Genomic DNA, 20,486 nt, shown 5'->3' with positions numbered 1-20,486 from the left:
ATACACTGTGTGTAAGAAAATAATATGTTTTAAATACATAAGACAGCAAAGTACCAGTAATTTACACGTAGTAACCAGTAACTAAGTATGTGTCGCAATCAACTCGCTCGCGTCGTACTGTTGCATGTTTTATTTGTTTTTTTTATATTGTGTCGTAAACTTATGTTTTGCCTACTCCAAGTATTTCTTGAATTTGTATCAGTTTATATCCTTCTTGGCTCCGTTTAAGACTATTCAGTTTTTTCTTCTACACTCATAACGACGCTTATATTTAAATGCCACGATTACAGACCTTGCAACTGACTAAAACTACCTAATACAACCGCTATGTTACACTAAACAACGCACAATTTCGAACGTTTATGTGGATAACCTAATAATTTCCTGTCCTACTGCGCATCATCTGCTGTACTACGTCAACAACTAGTTCACTGGCAAGAAAAATGGCGGAACAGACTTTTTTTCTGTATATTGAACATGAAATTACACAATTTTGCATGGATTGCATGATTCCATATTCCATTTCCATTGTAGGTAATAGTTTTTTGCTATCATTTAGTGGTAAACAAATTAATACATAGATTATTTTTTCTGGATTAAGGAGTTTCCGAATTGTTCATGAGAATACTTACTGTATAGGCAGCAAATGCAAAATAGCAATGTCTTGTTTTTAGCTGATGATCCTGCTCTGAATTGCAATGATAAAGGTTTTATCTTGCACTAGAAAATTATTAAAAAAAAATAATGGACATTGGTTGAGGGGGTGAATAAGTAATTAGCAGTTCGGAATAAGCACATTTGGTCGATGATGTAACACATTCATGAAACAGAATTTGGACAAAAAAACACTGGTGCTCTGGTACACGGTTCTGCTTCACACGCTGGCAGGCTCTTTTGCGCTGAAAACTATCTTGGCACCGGGCGCGTGTTAATTAGGTGCGCTGCAAACAGGCGGCGAGAGGCCGACAGACAGGCGGAGAGCGGCAGTCACTTGACGACACCTTCTGCCAGCCAAATGACTTCCTGGCAGATTTTGGCCGAGGGGTCACAGCGAGAGGCCGCACCGTCCCGTCTCCGTCCCTTTTTTTTTAGACAGCTCCAACACGGTGAGAGCATGCGCGCAATGAGGATGAAGGGTATTAGCCCGCTTCCCGCTGCTCGAGTTGTGAGTGTGAGCTGCCAGCAGAGCGGGGGTAATTATAGGACCTGTTGTGTTGAAGGGAAGCCAGGCCACCAAGGAGGGATTAGGACAATCAGTCCCTCCTATTTCTTCAGTCTTTGTGTTCTTTTTTTCTTCCTTCGTTGTTATCTTTTATCAACCCTGAGCAAATTTCTTACCATATGCTAATCTTAAGTGTTTAAGTGACCAAATGGGGATGGGAGAAGTAATTCAGGAAGCCAATCTTGACAGTATTTTCAGTGTCTTACATCGCATCGTATTTTGCAATGGTTCGCTCCCGGCATGTTTACAAAGAGTGGAGCTTAATACGCCATCTAGTCATCTGAAAATGTGTTCGTTCTAAATATCGTGAAGAAATGGAGACAATCTTACCTTGATTTATAATGTGTACTTGGATTGGAAAATTGGAGACGTCTCGCAGTGAATAAATTTACATTTTAGAGCAGCAAAGTTATGGATAGAAGAAGAAAGGAAAGGAAGAAGTAGAAAAACAAAATACAGGAGCTTCTGGAAAGTCAAGCACTCTCGAGAAGCCATCTTAAAGTCAAAAAAACTAAATAATGTGACACAACACAAAAGGCACAGACAATCATTCAATCTTCAGCACTTTCTGCACCCTCTTTGTCGTATGAAGCAGTTCTAGATGAAAGAGGATAGGTTCAAAGCGTCCTTTTCACCAGTGGATCATGGTGAAATGTGCACGTCTGCTACAAGCTAAATGTTGAAAGCAAACACGAAGCTGTAGCATCCATTTACGAAAAGTGATTGCCTCACATCTCCTGTCCCTTTCTTTTTTCTTCTTTCTACTTTCTTCTCATCGCAGTCTCCTCAAGCCACACATCCATCCAGAACGCAGACTGTCCAATAGCACCGACCTTTTTGCTGAACAAAGCGGGGACTTGCGGGGGCGATACAGTACACAACACTCTCGCTGTCCCCTGAGGATCAAAAAAGAGGCCTGCAGTCATCAGGTTAAAAGCCCGCACCTCGACATACATGTAGGGCGTGCTCACGCAGACACGAGCACCTGCACACAAATGCCATTGTCCCGTGAAAGAAGACCTCTTCGATGGCTCCATTACCAACTTGGGAGAGGCCAATTATCTTTTTTTTTAAGGGTGACGACTGTCTGGCCTCCTCTAGGCCCAGACCTCCCTTCTCTTTCATCCCCGCTACCCGTCCATGCATCGCTCATTCACATCAGGTATAACGTTTCCACTTGAATCGCTGTTTGCACCAGAATGCTTCCTGTCTTTGACTTCGGCTGATGAATGGCGAATCCATTCCCCCGCTCCTACTCGTCATCACGCAGCGTTTTGTGGATGATGTGGATGGTGAGAAGCAAAATGGAGGGGGTCTAGGGGTGAGGGACTCCAGTCAGCTGAGAGAAAGTCAGTCGTGGTATAAGGAAGGAAGGAAAATATGGATATTAGAATGAGCGAGACCATGACCGGGGGCTCTCTTTGTGGTTTGTTTGATCAGGGACGAGCAGTAGTTATCTGGAGGCAGTCCCCCTCCCTTCCCTCAAAGTCCCCCACACATCAACCCCCAATACACACTCCGATCATCAATGCGATCGGTCCAAATGGATACCAGAACACCTTCTAGTGGCTCACAGTCAGGACAGTAAGCGCTTTATATCCCTGCACAGAGCCATAACACGAGCCAGACTCCTCTAATCACACACACACATATACACACACACCAACACACACACACCAACACACACACACACACACACACACACACACACACACACACACACACACACACACACACACACACACACACACACACACACACACACACACACCCATGTCACTGACATGCAAATTGGTAATTTCGGTAATTTCTCCAACTATTGTGATTAGGTTGTCATACAAGTGAGTGATTAGGACTAATTCTCGGACACTACTGTGGGGTCCAGCATCTATTTGCTCCCCTACTTAAGAACATTCGAGTTACGAACAACGGTACATACGAACATTGTTGTTGTAACATATTTAGTATTCTCTCCAGTTGTACATGTACATATCTTTATAGAGCGTATATTTTATTAAATGTATATTTTTCAGTACAAACCAATACAAGTCACTTGCACAAGCTTTAAACATACTTATATAAATATTAAACAGCCTTTTATAAGCCTTAAAGGACAACTACGTCACTTTTTTGTTTCCTAACTGACATCAGAAAAACGTTTTATAGCATCTAAATTACCCAAAACATGCAGTATGATATTTTTATTCAAATGCAATATACCAATAAAATGACTTAAAGTGTCCAAAATCTGCAAAAAAATTGAGCTGCGAATTGAGCATTTTCAGAAAGTCCCGCCCCCAGTTCGTGATGTCACGCCAAGATGTCTTGCATTGCTGGAGAATCAAAACAATGGCTTCAGATTCGCAGAATATGCTTTCTTGTTACACATCCAGTTATGAATATGATTCAAATAGTTCTGAAGAGGAAAGCATACATGTTTGCAATATATTAAAGAATTTATTCTGTGCCATTTTGAGGCAACATTGGGGGGAAATGTCTCACCTAAAAAGAGGCAGAAAATGGCCACTGAACTCCTGTGAGGAATTAATCAGCCCGTTTCCACAAGCTGATAAATTCCTTACATGGAGCTTGGACTCCCTCTTGGTGCTTTTTCTGGTGCAACACGAGGTTTTCAGATCAAACAAGCATTGACGTGATGGAAGGACTGCAGGGGCATTCCTTCAGTGACGTCACGTACAGACTCGTCACCAACTCAAAAATAAGACTTCCGGAATATTCAGCACAAGTCTTAAAACGTACAATATAGCTATATGGGATTGAATCTTGGTAAAATACGCTCAGTAGAAGTCATTTGAAGCCATATTACAAATTATGGACACAACTTGTCCGGAGACGTTGGTTGCCCTTTAAACATACATTCCATACAAAATATAGCACTGAATCAACTCACAAACAAATTCACCCTACGAACGACCATTCAGAACGTATCTTGTTCATAAATTGGGGAACATCTGTAATATGAGTGTGTGCGTGGACGATTTTTAAACTGAAATTGAAGTTTAAAAAAAGTAAAAACAGAAAGAAAGAAAGAAAGAAAGAAAGAAAGAAAGAAAGAAAGAAAGAAAGAAAGAAAGAAAGAAAGAAAGAAAGAAAGAAAGAAAGAAAGAAAGAAAGAAAGAAAGAAAGAAAGAAAGAAAGAAAGAAAGAAAGAAAGAAAGAAAGAAAGAAAGAAAGAAAGATGAACTGGGAATGACCGGCAACCCAGCTTCTCGCCCAATGTTAATTGTCATGGACTCAAGTTCACCTGTGACCATAATGAGCACAAGCGTTGTTGACCATAACATTTTAACAGGTCAACAAATAAAATAACCGTTTAAAAGAATTCCAAGCCAAATCTCAATGTGGCCAATTTCAGTCCAACATGTACCATGAATGTCTTGTCTCGTTTCAAATGAAAGTGACACTGACGCCAAAGCAATGCGGGACAGTCTGTGTTGTGTACGTATCATCAAAGGGCAGCATCCAAGACACCAAAACTGCAGGGGATCGGCGCATCCCCACAGCGGTGGAGCGGCACACAACCAGACAGCAAACAAAACACTCGCTCCCCCCCAAAGTATTAATAATTATAATACATGGAGAGAAAGAGAGAGAGACAGACAGATAAAGAGAGAGAAAGAGAGAGAAATCATGCCTCTTCATTGTGCCTGTAACCCGGGCAACCCTGGCACCGAGTAGTACCCCTTTCCTGTGGCTCCCCCTCCCCATCCACAGGCTCCATCCAGCAGGCCCCCCGCCGCCCCCACTCTACAAGCTGTTTCCCAGCGGGCTCTTGACTGGAATTGGCGCGCCCCTGAGGGCTAAAGGGGATCTTTTGCGCCACGTTACCACCTCAAAGTGGGTTTTAGCCTGTGTGAGGTACATCTCAATCAGCAATCAGCACGGACCAGAGAAGCCCCCTGTCTCCGTTGCTGCGCCACCTTCGCACTATCGCTCACTGGCATGGACGCCTTCGCAGCCTCCCACTGACTTGTGCGCATGAGGCGGCTTCTTTACCCACTTACCCCCCTTTCACAAAATGCCTTTTCATTTCCCCCTACTGTCCTCGATTGAATGCATTGAATCACACCCTCTGAGTCTTTTCTGCGAAAATGAGGAGCGAGGAAACAATGCCAGGCTGAATAAACACTTTGACAAGCAGGCGGCGGGCGAGGAGGACAGACGGCGGAGGGACTTAACAGGGGATAGTGATGGCTTTATACGAGCGAGTGGAAGAAAAGTCTTCCTTCACTCACACGTCGTCGTCTCTCACCCAATCTGGTCGCTTCTCCCCCTGCTGTCAGAGGAGGAGATGCGAGGAGGAAGTGGTGGAAGCGAGAGATGAAAACGAGAGGGGACATTATCATGCCAGGAGGGTTGGTAGGGGGGTAAAAGCAAATATGCCTCTCATGACTATTTAATCCCTGTCTTGTTTTTGGCTGCCGTGGCTGAGTCTCTCATCTTTAGTCAGTGCAGCTCAAGGTCATGTCAAGGTTTGCCCTGAGGTTTGACACCGGAGTAAAATTTACTGTATTTTCCGGTGTATAAGCGGCACCCAAAAGCCTTGATTTTCTTCAAACGATGACCCTGCGCCTTATATGCTGAAGTAATATTGAGCCACACGTGTCTTGCAACTACTGCCAGTTTCATCCCCACCCCATTGTAGAAGCCACCATTGTAGCACTTTATAATGAGGTGTGACTTATACTTAGAAAACTTTTATATATTTCTATATTATATTCTGAAAACATTTTTTTCAGGTGCGCCTTAAAGTCCGGTGAACCTTATATATGGAAAATGTTCAAAATTACACCATTAATTTGGTGTGCGCCTTATACTCCGGTGCACCATATACACCGGAAAATACGGTACATCGTGGCTCAGTCCATTGAACCCCCAGTGCAGTGTTAGAAAAGTCTTCATATGACGGCGTAACATGCAGAAAGAGAGAACATCCAATGGCAAATAAGGCAATAAAATAGATATTTTGTCATCCAAACATCATTTTTCGGAACATCCATAATCTCAAAGGAGCACTCGAGGGCGGGCTAAATTCAAAAGCTCTTTCCAAATGTCACCATCTTTTTTTTCTTCCCAAGCACAAACCAAGATAACGACTACAGTGGGTGCACACACACGGGCACAAAAAAAATATAATAAGTAAAGGTACTTTTTGTATGTTTTTCAGACCAGAAATGTGACCTAAAGAAAGACCTACAGTATTTGGAAATAACTGGTGGAAATAAAATGAAAAAAAAAAGCCTTCAGCCAATCAAGTGCCAGGCTAACATATTGTTGCTTCTCATATTAATTTTTTTAATTGTCTTTTTTGGGAGCATCAACAACATCTGCTCGTTAGCTGTTACAAACTTCCCGACACAAAAACAGGCACAATGAAAAGGACGTACGCTACCTCGCAAGACAAACCATCACCGTGTTTTTTTGGGGCACGGCTGCAAAGGTTCATGGGTTTAATATTTCTGCATGAGCAGCAAAACAGCATTCTCAATGCACTTCACTCGCGTCCCATCTTACCATCCACTCACTGCCCACACCCCCTCCTCCCCCTACCGACACGCAAACATGAGCCAGTACCCCTTTTTGCTATGCTAGTTCTTTCCCCGGGGTGTTTGACACTGACCCACTTTCCCCTCCTCAGCCCAAACAATTCCACAGCAAAAAAAAGGCTAATGTCTGTTTTGCAGTCTAGAATCTGAGTGACTATGCTACATATCAACCAAGAATGTTTACACAGCTTTCAGTGTATGTTTATGTAGTCATGTTTTTTTCTTGAGAGGGGGGTACTTTTGAAGGATGATATTGAGCAGTTTAAAAGTAACAGATGCTCTCCATTCTAAAGGCGTGTCCCGTTCAAGTACTTTCAGTGATGGTGGTTTGAGCGCAAACAAATTCATTGCTCATAACCTTGATTCCGTCTTTCGATCACCCTTGGATGAACATTGTCATTGGGTTTGCTTGAGTCAATCGTTGCTACTGGCTTCAGCTTCGCCTGTTCAAAGCGTAGATGTCAGCAGATTTGCACCAGCCGGCATGTCACCACGCAAGAGTGGCTTCGTCAGCCTCTGCACTGTGTGACGCAGGCAAAATGTAAATGAAAAAAAAGGGCTGTGTCGGGACATTCTGTGTTGCTGAGGCAGTTTTTCCCAATATGGTATTTTGGGAAATTATTTAGCTATTTATCTATTCATCTATCGATGTACCTATGTATCTAGCTATTTATTTATATATTTATGTACAGTAAAGTCTCGTTATATCGATATTCTCGGAAGTCTAAAAAAATATCGATATAACCGGGACTATCGATATATCCGATCCTGCGGCATGTAAATTTTCTCCTTGCGTTCATAGAAATAGTATCGTAATAAGCAGTACTATCGATATAACCGATATCGATATAACGAGACTTTACTGTATTTATGTAATCATTTATGTATTTAATCATTTATTTAATTGTTTATGTAATCGTTTATTTAATCATTTATTTAATCATTTATTTAATTGTTTACTGAATCACTTATTTAATCATTTCTTGTATTTATGTATTTATTTATGTATATATTTATGTATTTATTTATCTTTTTGTTTATTTATTTATCTATTGATATATTAATTTATTTATGTATTTAAGTATTTATTTATTCATTCATTTATTGGTTTATTGATGTATTTAACTAATCATCTATTTGTGTGTTTATTTATGTAGTTGTAATGTATCAATTTACTTTTATTCATTCATCTAATCATTTATTCACGTGTTTATTTATGTAGTTGTTATTTATTTATTAGTTGATTTGTTTATTTGTTCATTTATTTATTTAAAGGATCCTATGTACATTAAATCATTGAGCATTCATTGAGTCATTGTGTGCTATACACCCGCAATCAACGTGTTCAATCAATAACCAAATAAATATCTCTGTGCTCACAAGCCGCAAGCTTCGTATCTTCAAATTATCCAACGCCATTAAAGGAGGAGATGCTAAATTGTAAACAAGCCTTGTGCAACTGTTGTATAATCTGTCAGTCACAAGGCAATTTCACACTTAACTATTTTCTCCGGGCATTCTCTCAGAACGCAGCCTGTTAACAGCGCCGGAGGCTTAGTGTGAGTGCACGCGGGCGCGTATGTGTATATTCCGTTCTGATGTAGTACTGGCCTCCGCCGGAGGAACACGGCTTGGCGCCCACTGCGACGATTCACAGCCAAAATTGCGAGAGAATGTTCTGCCAGCTCCTCTACCTAATGTCTTCCCAAAGACATTCGATTCCTCTTAAGCGTGTACAACAACTACTCGTACAACGCTTCCTGCCTTTTCGCCCTGCTGCTTTGCATTGCATGTACAAATTCCATCTTTTTTTTTTCCATAGTTGCACGTAGCCACAATAGTAATAACAAAAATCATCATCATCATCATCATCATGTATTTTCCAGTGTAGGCGCACCGGGGTATAAGGCGCACCCCCAAAATTCAAACAAATCTTTCCAGATTTAAGGCGCACTGGAGTATAAGGCACACTTTCAAGTAATGACAAAAGTTTTCATAATATAATGTAAAAATAAATAAAAGTTTTCCAAGTAAAAGGCACACATCATTATAAGGCGACTGCTATGGAGGGGGGAAATGGAGTCGTGACTGCTGACAGTAGTTACTTTACATATAAGGCGCACCTGTGTATTAAGCGCAGGGTCATCTTTGGAAGAAAATGAAGGCTTTTGGGTGCAGCTTATACAGCAGATAATAATAATAATAATAATAATAATAATAATAATAATAATAATAATAATAATTTAAAACAGATTCTTATCTTAAAGACAGTGTATTGTCGGTGTTCTTTAAGATAAGATTATATTAGATATCAAGTAGACAGGATGAACTTAATGCAACTAATAATACTAATAATAAAACATATAACAACAACAACAACAATAATAATAATAATAATAATAATAATAATAATAATGCCCAAATTTTCCTGAGGTGTCATTTTTTTTGAGTTTTTTTTTGAGTGTGAACATCAGATGGTTTGAGACAACACCCACCACAAGTAGCACAGGAAGTTCAAGCAATGTTTTACCTACGGGGGTTTTAAACCAATAATCAATCGAGTCTTCAAATCTTAAAAAAAACAGCTTTGAGCTGTGATCCGCCCTCTATCATTTATCTGTCACTCGTCCCAACCGTGTAACCCCCCTCCCGCATCTCCACCCGCCCCAAACGGGAAACACATTCATTCAGTTTCACTGTCAATCATCTTGCACTTCCAGCGCCACTCTGCAAACTCCGCCCAGAACGGCGCAATCTTAATCAGGGATCAGACTTCCGATCAGTGGACTGTGACGCCCGGAAGTTCGCGGCTGCAGGTGTGACTGAAAACCATGCGTGCACCTCCTCGTCCCTCATCGCCCGCAGGAGGAGAGGCTTTGGGGATGACACTAAATGGGATGTGAGGGTCCGATGACAACACTGAATCACATCTACTTTTATTTTTTGGGGGTGTTGCACATTTTCACATAATAAACCTTGATTTTACACGGCTCAACTGTTACGTCTTTCGATTTCAGTACGGCACTGTCACAAGAATGCAAAGACGTAAGAGCGACACAGACACAACTTGCCTGGAAGGGCCGTGAGAACGCAGCGGTGCTCACTTCAAGATGACATCAGGTATGCAAAAAAACGGGACGTAAACAATTGCTCAAGTCTTCCAACCGGGGCCCTCCCCTCCTGCCTCCCGCCTCCGCACCTCTTTGTGCTTGCGGGGCATTTATCAAACACATGTCACTTGGCTGAGATTTGAAACAACGCGAGACAAAGGTGTTGAGAAACAACTGGCTAATCGGCCGCTTTCAGGAACAAACAAAGTACTTTTGCGGGGAATGACAGCTATCAGTGTGATTTAACCCCGGCGCCAATCGCGTACCAACGTCATCCGCTCGGAATAGTTTGGGAATTATTCATCATTTTAACTCATTCACTGCCAGACTTCTGCAAAAATGTGTCCACTTCATTGCCAGGGTTTTTGTCCTTTTCATTCAAATTCCAGAACCCACAGAATAGTGAGTTTTAGGACTACATAAGCATTCAATTCAGCGTAAGAAACATTAGACTCTCTTCTTTCATCAGAAAAACAGAGTTAATTATTCAGTTAAATGGGTCTGGAGTTATCTGAGCTAGAAATGGGGGCGGCTGTATACAATACAATGCAATACATATATTGATTATATAGCGCTTTCATTTAGCTGAAGCCGTAACAAAAGTGCTAACATGGTCAAAAGGTAATTGCTGCCCCGTCATGGAAAGGAAAAAGAGGTCTAACCAGCGCTTTATCAGCACCCTGCAAGAAAAACCAAAACCCGAACAAATTGTGGAAATTGGGCACTGCACGTCATATTTTCAATACCCGAATAAATCCGGGCAGTGAATGAGTTAATTTTGTCTATTTACTGAGGGCAAAGGGATTTATTGTATTTATTTTTTTGCATTATGGTAATAATCCTGGTTACACAGTGTACTACACATAGTTTTCATCCACAAAGCCAAAAAGGAGACTGCATGTTACCATTTGGGTGGCATTCCAACTCAAGCGCAACACGAATTCCAAACCCGCAAGCAACAAAAAAAAAATAAATTAAAAAAGCGGGTCTCGCCTTCATCTTGTGACATTCGCTGCCACGCAAATGGATCTTAACAATTTACTAGCAGTTATTTTTGGCATTTTTTTTTATGTTTTTTTGTTCACTAAATTACCAGACGAAAGCTTGTACATAAGGGCTCGTCTTTAAGCACGCACGCACGCACGAGCACGCTTTACATACCATCCGCAACACTGGCAAGCAGCGGCCCATCCAGATTGTCGCCTTCTCAGCTGCGCGATCAATCACGCCCATTCCAGCGGTTCTAGTTACAGGTTGGCCCCTCTGGGTCAGGAGGTGGGAGTCTTTCATAGCGTAGCAGACGAGCTCCTCACAAACTTCACATCCTCCGGTAGAGAAAGATGCGCTTGCACAGGTGGGATTTATTGTTATTTCCTCCTCCTTTAAAAAAAGGGGAAAAAAAGAGAGAAAGTCAAACGGTTCTGCTCCGTGAATCATGTCCTGATGAAAGGTGTGAATTTGCCGGCACTATCAAGGGAAACTCATTTTTCATTGTATAATTTGTATTACTAAGACAAAGTGAGGTAGGCCTACTTAAGAACAACGTCATAAATCTTTTTTTTTTCTTCAGTTTTTCTTAACTCATTCACTGCCAGATGCTGTGCAAAAATGTGTCACTCCAGTGCCAGGGTTTTTGTCATTGTCACTTGAATTCCACAGAATCTTGAGTTTTCCGACTACATAAACATTCAATACAGCGTTAGAAACCTTGGAATCTCTATTTCATCATAACAATAGTTAATTCCTAAATTATATAGGTCTGGAGTTATATGAGTTTTAAATGAGGGCGGCTGTCCAAAATACAATGCAATACCTGTACATACATATTGGTCTATATAGCGCTTTAACAACAGCTGAAGCTGGAACAAAGTGCGATCATGGTAAAAGGGAAATTCTGCCCCCTTGTGGAAAGGAAAAAAAAAAACATTGCCAAAGGCCGTAGCCAGCGCTTTATCAGCACCCAAACAAGAAAAAAAATGAACAAATTCGGGAATGGCGCTGTACGTCATATTTTCAATTCCCGAATACATTTGTGAATGCCAGTGAATGAGTTAACAGGGTAGGGTAGTATTATAGTCCAATACATTCATCATGAACCTTGTACGCAAAACAAGAAATAAAATGGCAGTTATCAATCACTTAACTTTATATCTTTATTGTGCATGTCTAAAGCGCTATGTCTCATGTCAATCAAATCGCATTTGATTTTTATTATTGTATCAATTCAAAGAATATTTCACTTAATTTCAATACATTTACAAGGATTAAGCCATGATGAATTCAGGTGTTACTTAGTTACCGGCAATGCTGCTGCTAATATAAATCGCATGCAATCCCAAATTTTGACTGATGAGACAGGTTTACATAAACCTGAAAGATAATGAAAAGAAACCAACATTTCCGCGGTAGATCATACATCCTCTCATCTAGCGTTCCCTTACAAAGGCCTTTGCACTCAGGTGCGTTCTACCCCGATGCCGATAAGGACTTCTGGAAATACACTCCTGACGCACTCAATCTTCAGTGCGCATAACTTTGAACATCAACTATTTCCTGTCAGCTCTCCCGGATAATTGTAAATACCCGTACGGCGTTTGCGGCACCATTTGTCACTTTGCGCGTCGGCCCCCTAAGAAGTGCTCTCCCGTTGCAGCTGCTAACCGAGTATTAACAGCAACAAAGGGGAAGGTGAGGAGGAAGAGCCCCGATGAGTCGTTTACAGTCACTGTCAGGTGAGCTGCGGCTCGGGAATGCAGGCCGCCGATGCAGGCGCATTTAGCCCATGCTTGTAATGGCAGGTTGTGTGCAGACCTCACATGCAGGTACTTAAATATAAATAAGTCAGTGATGACTTCACTTGGCTCGAAGTAGAAATCCTCATTGAATGCATTCCCATCTAAAAAGGGAAATGACGTTTTTAAGAACTGAATGGTACACGTTAAAAAACAATGTACCAGTTTCACTGGTGTATAAGGTACACCGGAGTATAAGGCACACTCTGAGGAATGGTGTATTTTCAAACATTTTTCATATATACATGACACACCGGACTATAAGGCACACCTTCAATGAATGAAAAACATTTTCCAGATATAATATAAAAATATATACAACTTTTCTAAATATAAGGCACACCACATTATAAAGCATTGCACAGGATACATGAAAAAACAATTTACCATATTTTCTGGTGTATATGGTGCACCCCAGTGAATGGTGTATTTTCAAACTGTTTCCAAATATAAGGCACACGGGACTATAAGGCGCACCTTCAATGAATGAAAAAGGTTTTATAAATATAATATATAAATATATAAACATTTTCCAAATATAAGGCACACCACATTACAAGGCGTTACATCAGAGGCTGGGGTTACGCACAACTTCTTCTTCAGGGGGAAATGCTTGGTAAGGAGCAAAGTTCACCATACAGGTGTATAGGGTGCACCGGAGTAGAAGGCGGACCCCCAATGAAAGGTTTCTTTTGAAAGTTATTCCATATACATGTATATACGGCATATAGAAGTATATGGCGCACCGTCAATGAACGAAAAATACTTTTCCAAATATAAGGCACATCACATTATAAGGCGCTACAGTCGAGGCAGAGGTTACGCACTACTTCTTCTACAGGGGATCAAATTGAGTCGTGGCTGACAGTCGTTAGGAGACCTGTTGTGGCTCAATATTACATGTAAGGTGCACCTGCGTATAAGGCGCAGGGTCGTCTTTTGAAGAAAATCAAGGCTTTTGGGTGCACCTTGTACACCGGAAAATACAGTGATTAACTTGAGAGTGGGTGGAAAAAAATTAATTTGGACTTTACTTCTCACCACTGGTGTTTTTGTACCTGACTGGCCACCACGCCTTCCAGCTCTTAGCGCTGCATTCCTGCTTTCAAGCCCCATTTGCCTTTGGTTATGAACGACCTCGGTATGTGGGTCACTCAACTGGTATTCACTTGTTGAGTTAACGTACTGTAGAACTTTTCTCCAAACTATGCCGACATGGGATGAATGACACAAAGTCGTCAATCACAAGTAGGCGCGGCTCAAGCATATAGCCCGCGGCTATTTATGTGGGGCTTTAAAAAAAAAGGCTCGAGCTATTTTTGGCATCCAGGCCGGGTGACGCCATGACCCCTAAACGTTGGCCTTTACACAGCGTGACCTCGGCGGACCAAGAATGGAGACAGGAAGGTATTAGGAGCGAGGAAGCGAGCAGAGAGGTTGAAGGGGGCCCGAAGGGGTCAAGCCCAAAATGATGCGTCAGGAGGGGAGATGACAAGAGTTCACCGCCGCACAATAAGGCCTCAGTCACCGGATGAGAATTTGACCGACTGATTCCAAGGTAATTGTTACCATAACGAGTTGGTGTGGAGAGCTCTCAGTCAGTCAGAGAAACATATTTTCGGGGGCCAGGTGAGGGAAAGTTCCAATGGCTCCCATCTTCAGCGGCTGGATGGATGCATGGGTTGAGGACCCCGCGATGAGAAGAATGAAATGTCAGCGCAGAGCGCCAATGAGTATGTGGAACTGTTGCGGCTTGGAATTGAAGCAGATTTACAGTACGTGGGACAGGAGATGTGAAACGATCTCTTTTTGTCAATGAATGCTCCAGCTTCGTGTTTGCTTTCAAAAATTAGATTGTAGCAGACGTGCACATTCCACCATAACATCTCTGATCCACAGCTGAAAATGAGGCTTTTATCCTCTCCCCTTTTATCAAGAACTGCTTCATGTAATAAAGTGTTTATCTTGTACTCAAACTTCATAGAATACATGGGGTACGTTGTTAAGATTGACAACTGTCCATGTTTTTATGTTCCTGTTTTATTATTTTGCTTTGTGTTGACTATTATGTGAAGCGCTTTGTTACAGCTGCAGCTGTTGTGTAAGTGCTATATAAACTAGGATTGTATTGTATTGTCCGTCTATAATACACACTCACATACGTGGCGCGAGTTTGTGTTCTTACGGGTTGAGTGAACGGTGGTGCGAATAGCTGCCGCTGCTCACCTGTGGGAAAAAATGTTCTTATCCCGTGACTGTAAAGTCTCCTTGAGAGTTTTGAAAGGCGCTTATTATTAATTATTATTATCATCATCATCATCATCATCATCATTATCAACATTATCATCATTATTATCATTATTTCTATTGGTATTTCTATTAGCATTTGTATTATTATGTCTATTGTACTATTATTATTATTATTATTATTATTATTGTATCTTTAATTTAAAAAAAAGATGACAAAGGTGAATAAACAGGAATGATTTCAGTCATTACTGAAGTTGACAAGTATAAACATTGCAAAATTATTACTTCAATCATACGAATCAAAACTGAATTGTTTACCATCACAAACTAAAACCGTTTCATACTGAATTCTTTCGGGAATCTGTCTTTTTATTGGTGCCACGTCATTGATTTTAATCCCCCTCCACCCCAAGAAACTAATCGGGTGTTTGAGGAGCCCATTGGGGGACAATTTGTTCTTGTATTCCCTCCACTGGATCCATACGAGGGGGCACGCACGCATGCACGCATGCACGCAAGCGGGCCGAGTTCGGATCAGAGTCGATCAGACGACACAAATGATATCAGAGACCGTTCGCACGGAAGGGCTAGACCGATTGTGTGTGCATGCGTGTGTGTGTGTGTTGATAGACTAGGTCAGTGAACATGTCAACATCAATAGTTGGGGGTTGTATAGTGCACTGGTTTGCCCCTAGGGAGGAATAGGGGGGATCGGGGGGACATGGCTGACTGGAGAGGGTCTGCTTCTTGACTTTTACAAACAACTTTTTAATCGCTGTGATTTAAAAGAGAGTTTAGATGAGGCCAAAAAATGGCTATTCTTCCTCCGTGGTTAATCCACACCTATTTTGTCACAGGATGCATTTTGACCAAAATCCCACTGTAAGGGTCCGGTGTTGGCCCGCAGATTTTTCCCAACACGTGTAAGGCGTCAATCGCTTGATTCTGACCCCCCACTGCCTCCTTGCGTGGCCTTCAAAAAAAAAAGAACTCCGGATGCTAGAAGAAAGAGCTTCCATTGCACAGCCCACAGGTTGAGTGCTCCCTTGACCTCAAGAACTAATGAAAAAAAACTTTCAAAAAAAAAATCTCCCCCATCCGTACGCTATTACTTGTAGAAAAGCCCGCTCCCGCCTTTCTGTCTTCCTTCCCTGCCTCCCCATCGTTCTTTACTAGCCTGCCTCCTTCTTCGGTAGCCCTCCTGCTGCGAAACGCTTGGCTCCTTTGATCTGGCCCGGCGCTCTAATTAGAAGGAAGTGAAGTGTAGGCCAGCGAGGTCACCATTACCCGCGACCCCTCTCATCGACCACTCCAAATGTCGTTGGGGAGCGAGACGTTCTCACGGCGTTGACCCGCTGGCAGGAATGGGGGCGGAGGGTGTTTCTGGATCACGTTAGGAACGAACTCCCGTAAAAATCAGGCACAATTTACATCTAATTTGAACCGCTGGAGAGGTCAGCGTGCGGTGACTCGTTAGTGTCCGATGAGGGGGTGGAAGAGACTTTCCCGTCAACTACCCACCCCCCGCCGCACACACACACAAAAAATGTCGGAAACCCTGTTATATCAACGTGGCTGGACCAAGGTTGGGAAGTTCATCGTAAACAGACCTACCGGGACAATTTGTCATAAAGGCAAAATTCGGAAATAAAGGGTTTTAAACTTGGAGGCCTGGACCCAACATGACAGAGGGCAAACCATGAAAGCAAGTTGGAGACTTTGTCATAAAACGCAATGATTGGCCTCGTTTTGTGGATGAGAGTGATGAAACAACACGACTACTGCTTTTGATCATGGTTATAAACTAGCAGGGGATTGACTGTGTGTGTGTGTGTTGAGGGGATAGTGTGTCATTACCTGAGTCACCAGAACAGGCCGGCGCACATAAAACCAACAGACATCGGGAAAAAATGAAGCCTAATCACATTTTGACTCGGCTTGTTAGGGGGTATTTCCTGCCCCCAGACTGATTCAATCTCGCAAAGCCGCCAGGGTGAATCGCGTCGGGTCCGGAAAACCACATCAAGCCGCAGCGCTGTCCGTGGTGCTTGATCAATTGAGCATCTACAAGTCCAAGATGGCGCCTGAGTAGGTAGCCGTCAGCAAGTGCTCTCATGAGCTTTGTTTTTTGTTGTTGTTGTTTTTGAGTTTTCTTTTGTCACATTGAGTTGTTGTGCGTCTTGTGGAATGGATACGGATTGTTTATTAGCATTTTTGGCCACGACATTCATCAAGGAGGAGACTCTGCTGAACAGTTGCACCTTTTTGGTAGCACGAATCTGTCAGCACACTTCTTGATTTGGGAGGAATGTCAGTGACATTTGACTCCTGGCTGGACAGCTCTGGGGCGATTGTGTTTTTTTTGCGCCTGTAATAAGCAGCATTTTCACAGAACCGCTTTGTTCAGGGGAAAGGTCAGTTGAACAGTCTGCGGCTGGATGGATGCATCGCTTGAGAAGTCCGCAATGAGAAGAAAGCAGATGTGGTACTGTCGCAGCTTGGAATTGAAGCAGATTTACGTGGGACAGGAGATGTGAGACAATCTCTTTTGTCAATGGATGTTACAGCTTATTGTTTGCTCTCAACATTTAGCTTGTAGGAGATGTACACATTGCACCATGACGTCCCTGATCCATTGGTGAAAAGGATGTTTTGATCCTCTCCTCTTTCATCTAGAACTGCTTCATACAAAAAAGAGGGTGCAGAAAGTGCTTAAAATTGAATAACAGTCCATGTTTTTTATGTTTTGTCACATTATTTGTAATTCAGTATTTTGTTATTGTTTTGTCTTCAAAATGGCACCGCGAGAGTGGCTGCCTTTACAGAAGCTCCTGCATTTGGTTTTTCTACGTTTTCCTTTCCTTTCCTCTTTCATCACTTTGCTGCTGTGAAATCGATGAGAAGGTCTCTTCAGCCGTCATCTGTACTTTTTTGAAGGTGTCGGACGTTTCGCCTCCTAGCCAAGAGGCTTCGTCAGCGAACTAGTTTTAAAAAAGTACAGATGACGGCTGAAGAAACCTTCTCATCGATGGACCACTCCTGTACGACTGAGAGCTTACACAGACGTGCTGCTGTGAAATGTAAATATAGACTAATGGCTAATCCAATCCAACAAAATAAGCATTTGCCGTTAGTGATTGCTTCTTTCGATATTGCGACAAAAACATGGGGCAGGGAGGGAGAGCAAAATGTGTACTCGAGGAACATTTGGTGGACTATATGACGAAAAGCAACTGGAAAGCAAGACGTCAAAATAGAGAGCTGTTTTACTTTGGAATTGGTTCGCAGCTTGTTAAACAGACCGTCCGCCCTCTGCGTTCATTGTCGAAAAATGGTTGGGGTTAAAAAACATTTATAAATTTGGCAGGTAAATGCCTCCCCACGACACTTCAAAGATATTTCCAGTTACAAGGGCAGTGATTTAAAATGCGACTAAGTACACTTTCCCGTGCAATCGTGTCTGGTCATTATTTTTTTGGGTGTGGGGGAATATTAAATTGCTGGGTGTGATTGCGTAAAGTGGTGAGAGTTCCTTAGGTGCACAGGTGTGTTTGGGGAGGATGATTTATTGCGATATTCACAAGTGAAGAGGCACTCCATGTAATTATCATGTTTGGAGTTTTTCTTTTTTTTAAAATGACTTCAGAAGAGGCTCGCAAAGGGGAGAGGGGGTCAGGTTGAGTGTGCGACGTAACATATTCCGACTGCAGTTATTTGTCTGAAGCAGTGGCGTTAGCATGTTCACCACATGCTTGTGTGGATTTTCTCCGGGTATTCTGGTTTCCTCCCACATTCCAAAAACACGCACTGTAAACTGACTGGGCCCCCTAAATTGTCCCGAGGTGTTGTTTGTCTCTGTGTAGCCTGCAATTGGTTAGGAACAAGTTCAGGGTGTACACCCGCCTAGTGCCCGAGGACAACTGGGATAGGCTCCAGCATGCCCCGTAAGGATTAGCGGATTCGAAAATGGATGGAGGGAAATATGGCTTGTTCTGTGGGAAGAAAGAAAGAAAACACGTCAACATAAACGCCATGGCGGAGGCGTTGACAGCATTGCTTTAGTGTGACAGTGTGTGAATCGTATATCTTCTAACAGCTCTTCCGCATAAGAAAAAATATATATCATGCAAGTCTATTTAAATGCTCTTTTTTCCCTCCAATGTTGCCTGATGGTATGTGCTGCCACAGAAGGAAAGCAATTGACACTTGATGCAGCCACTAGAGAAAGTGGAGGGTTTGGCATCTTGCCCAAGAATAAACGACAGACTGCCATTGCAATCAAAGCAACTTCATCCATTGTTGGTGATTGAAGGCTTTCTGCTACGCATCTGATAGGACAGAATCTGCATAGTACTTCAGGCTCGAGGCCTGTGAATCATCATTTGTAACTCAGGGGTATATTGAAGCCAGTGGAAGGCCGTGCATGTATCTTCTAGGCCTTCAGTAGTTCTATGTCTGAATCACTCCACAGCTGTGAGTGTGGTGTGATTTACTACACGTCCGAAAGAGGATGTCGTTGGCCAGGAAATAACTTCTTTCCGTCCTTCAGCCATTGTGGGTTGACAAAACCACTATTAAATCAACACAACAATGTATTTGCTTACGCAGCTCGCTACAGATACAGTGTGCTAGCTCTGGCCAGTACGCTCTTATCACTAGCAGCTTGCAATACTATGATTGGCTAGTGACTACCCAATCATGTGACTAGCCAATCATAATTTGCAAAAACTCTGACGTTTCCAGCGCCTTGCAGCAGGCCTTGGGTTACGAACCCGAACATTGATTGGTTAAAGCAACTGTTTCATCACCATTTATTTTTATGCTCCAGAGCCTGCAGAACTGATTATGAAGGAGTCCAGGTATAATTCTAACCCTGGTAACAAATGATGGCTGAAATGTGATTGGTTAAATGCTTGAATATGAAAACACACATCTGTAAGCAGCACAATAGGGGAAAAGCAATGAAAAGAAACTGAAGGACAATTTGGAATTATTTCATAAGAATTCATGGACAAAATATAATTTACATTAGTCTGTGCTTCAGATATTTTTAGGCCACCAGAGGCGACCTTTCAAGCCCTGACGGCCCACCATTGACGGAAGCACAACAATCTCCTGGGTCAGAGACCAATTTCAAGATCCACTCTTCAATGAAACAAATTCATCCAAAATGGGAAGTCATTCCAAAAGCACTGTCTGGTCTGTAAAACATGAGCGACCAAGACGACGCAACTCATCTGCTCACTCACAGATCAGCAGAGGAATGGAAATTGTGGGTGGTTGTGGTGGTCCTACCCTCATAGCAACGAAACAACTTGCCTTCAAGTGATTTGACTGACTTTTGCGTGGGTGAATTCCCTCCCGCCAAATCTTCCTTGGCTTGAACACTTTTCCTTTGAACATGTCGGCATTCTGCATGAGCACAATCGGTTCTACCCTGCGAGCACCAAAAAAAAAAAAGAACAGAGTCCTCCGGTGCTTATGCCCTGCGCTGGCTGTTTGATCCCGATAAAGCACAACAGAGAAAACAAAGACACACACACAC

At 42.4% G+C, this 20,486-nt stretch overlaps 1 long non-coding RNA gene across 1 annotated transcript in view; it reads right to left on the bottom strand.

Annotated features, from left to right (window-relative positions):
• Positions 1 to 20,486, bottom strand: part of LOC148883854 (uncharacterized) — a 79,420-nt gene that overhangs the window by 21,058 nt on the left and 37,876 nt on the right. Inside the window, exon 2 of the long non-coding RNA XR_016118546.1 lies at positions 11,061 to 11,279. This is a non-coding gene — a long non-coding RNA (uncharacterized LOC148883854). The remainder of the gene's footprint in view (positions 1 to 11,060; positions 11,280 to 20,486) is intronic.

This window comes from Hippocampus bargibanti, linkage group LG19 (assembly GCF_051943395.1).
Source record: "Hippocampus bargibanti isolate YZ-2025 linkage group LG19, ASM5194339v1, whole genome shotgun sequence".
NCBI lineage: Eukaryota > Metazoa > Chordata > Actinopteri > Syngnathiformes > Syngnathidae > Hippocampus > Hippocampus bargibanti.
The sequence above is the reverse complement of the archived record's forward strand: the minus strand, read 5'-3'. Positions and strand labels throughout refer to the sequence as shown.